The following is a 3,188-nucleotide window of genomic DNA, read 5'->3' on the forward strand; positions in this document are numbered from 1 at the left end:
ACTCTGTCTCTGTGAAGGAATTGATTATTATAGCTATAACCAACTTGTAAAATTGGCAGAGACTGATTTTTTTTTCCTTTGGAGACTTCTGCTTCTCTGTGATAGGAACACCAGGTTCAGACAAAGCAGGTCATGACTCAAATACTCTGGAAGTTCCATTGGAATTTATATTGAGTAAGAATGTTGCTGGGCAATGACTCACCTTAAAAGAAAATTGTGTCTAATTACATATCTTTTTCCAATCTTTATATGCTACTGTTCCAAAAAAAATCATTGTCTTTAATTATTTACATACAAATTATGTGAAAATCATAGTATCATTGACACTACACATGTAGAATAGCATAATTATATTGTCATAAGCATCACTGGAAACAGACTGTCCCAAAGTCTCTATTTGCCATTTCTATATTTGTCATTTAGTGCAAAAAACAGAAAGGAAATATAGCTGACAACATTTCCAGATAGGGAGCTTCTAAGCTATTGTTCTTTTTATCATATAAGAGAGTTAATCCTAGTGTTTTCTCTAGACAAGTGGTCTCTCCAATTTTTTGTTTTTTAATATGAAATGCTTCAAAAATTTGCATGTCATCCTTGTGCAGGCATTATGTATTATTCCAGTTTTAGTACATGTGCTGCCAAAGTGAGCACGTCCCCCCAATATTTTGATACCACATTCCATCATTAAATTTTTTTTGGAAAAGTATTACAAAATACATTTATTTATTTATAAATTATGTACACATACTTCCTACTTAATGCAAGTATGTACATTATAAGCCACAAGAAATACAGAGGCGTGAACAATGATAAAACGTATTTTAATGATTCCATTAAGTACACTTACACTTCACATTGTCTTCTCATGATAGAAATTTTTTGGTGTCTGCTTGTCATGTCAGTTTAAACCATTACTGTTTTTGTCTTGTAGTGTGGTCTACCAGAAGATTGAACTTGATTTCTGCCATCTTCTGATGTTTGTTGATGTTTGGATTATTAATCATATGTTATCTTTAATATGTCTTTGTTTTGCAGAAATCTCTGTAGTCCACTTGTCCATTTTGTAAGTATTGTATTAATTAAAACTACAAAACCTATAGTGTGTAAGTCCGTTCAGCTGTGCACATGCAAACTTCATTAAGTTATGCTGAGGCAAATATAAGATTAAGTGTGACACTGTCAATCATTCTAGGATGTAGAACTTCTACTCTTTACACAGGACATATCACATGCCATCTGTGACATGTGACCCCCCTCAAAAAGGGACTAAGGAAGGAAACAGTGTCAGTCTGCGTATTCAAATTCTCCAAGGGATTGTCTCCAGTTTGCAGACAGCCTCTTTAGGCCAGTTGTCTTCCAACTGGGGTATACATAGCCTGGGGTTATAAGATACAAGCACAGATGGTTTTAAGAAAATTAATTTCCTGATCCTCACTTCCATATGGATTCTTTCCTAAGACTGATAAGGTTTCTGAGTGAAGCAGTTTCTTTTCTACATCTCCTCTCTCTAATACATTTATCTACACTTTATATACTAAAAAGGGACACTTCTCACCCATCCTAAGGCTCATTATGGTATGTTGTTCCAGGATGTAAAATTCTCCACTGTTTCCCTCATTCTGTCTCTCATTACCTCTTTCTTTCTCTCTCTCTTCCTCCCACACTCCCTCCCTCTCTCTGTCTCTGGTATATATACAGGGGATAAACTAGATTTTGGGGTTAAAATTGAGAAAATAAAAGATAATGACTAGAAGACAAATGGTTTTTCAGGTGGTTTCTAATTCATACTTTTTAACAGAACTGAAGGAGAACCAAATTTAGTTATCAGATGACAGATGATGAAATATTTTTTTAATGGTAAATCAGCATGAGATTTTTGGCACAAAACTCAGAAGAGATTCAAAGAATTTAGTTAGGCTTATAAAAAGTCTGTTCAAATCTATATACTTATATGAAAATAGTTTCATATTCAGACCTACTTTTTTAATTAAAAAATTCAACTCCACATTACTCTCACCATAAATAGTATTCATCCATGGATACATGATAGAATATCTGATCAATTGTTCATTACATTTATATAGAATAGTAAAGGTGTGTCAGTTTAAAATAATTTTTAATATTTACTATCTTATGCTTATAAGACATTTTAAAAATAATTTAATTTTTTTAAGATTGTATTTATTTATTTAAGAGAGAGAGAGAGAAAGAGAAAGAGCAAGAACAAGAGAGAGAGAGAGCACAAGCAGCAGAGGGGCAGAAGGAGAGGGAGAAGCAGGCTTGCACTGAGCAGGGAGCCCGATGCTAGGCTCTGTCCCAGGAACCTGGGATCATGTTCTGAGCCCAAGGCAGACTCCTAACTTCTAACTGACTGAGCCACCAAAGTGCCCTTAAATATAAATAAACAAACAAATAAATAAATACACACATAAATAATACATATATACATACATAAATAATTATACATAAATAACATGTATATTTAATATATATTATTGTAGAGAAATAAAAGGCTTTCAACAAAGACAGGTGTATTGTATATATGTGAATAAAATTTGATGAAGGAATTGGGATTGAATATGATCTAAAGAAGCAAAAATCATGCAATGCAATATTACACTTGTTTGTGTATTTCTTTTATATTAGTGATGTTTTGTATCCAATCATTATGATATTTAGATCTCATTGGATATAATTTAAAAAGCTGACATAACCTGTCCATTTTTAAATGCCAATATCTAATGCCTCGAAATTTCAAAATGTTTAGTTATTTTAAACTGTTACCATTTAGTCGTCAACCTAGTAACTTTCTTGAAAATACTGTTTTATTATATATTCATGGGGGATATATGAGGAAAAATGCTTTTAAAAAACACTGATTTCTACAAGTACTATCATTAATAGAATCTGCTTATATCAGAAGTTAATATTTTGAAATAACAAGATTTAGTCAGATTTTAGATATCAGATAATACCATGAGAGAAAGGAGAGAGAATAAATATGAGAGAATGGTAGGATTTTACTTCAGATGTAAGGCCAAGAGTTATTTTACACATGTAGGTTTAATTACTGCTACGCTTGAATTTAATCAACAATAATTCTATGTCATGTTTCCTTGATCAAGAGAATTGCTACCTGGATCACGTGCTTGCTTGAGGATACTTTTCTAATGTCAAAGTGAACTTCA

The 3,188-nt window shown here is 32.3% G+C and overlaps 1 pseudogene; it reads right to left on the reverse strand.

The window, feature by feature from the left end:
* Positions 1 to 557: 557 nt before the first annotated feature.
* On the reverse strand, positions 558 to 651 carry LOC129521397 (U6 spliceosomal RNA; annotated as a pseudogene).
* Between the last annotated feature and the right edge of the window lie 2,537 nt (positions 652 to 3,188).

The sequence above is a fragment of the Nyctereutes procyonoides genome, unplaced genomic scaffold, assembly GCF_905146905.1.
Source record: "Nyctereutes procyonoides isolate TBG_1078 unplaced genomic scaffold, NYPRO_anot_genome, whole genome shotgun sequence".
In the NCBI taxonomy this organism is placed as follows: domain Eukaryota; kingdom Metazoa; phylum Chordata; class Mammalia; order Carnivora; family Canidae; genus Nyctereutes; species Nyctereutes procyonoides.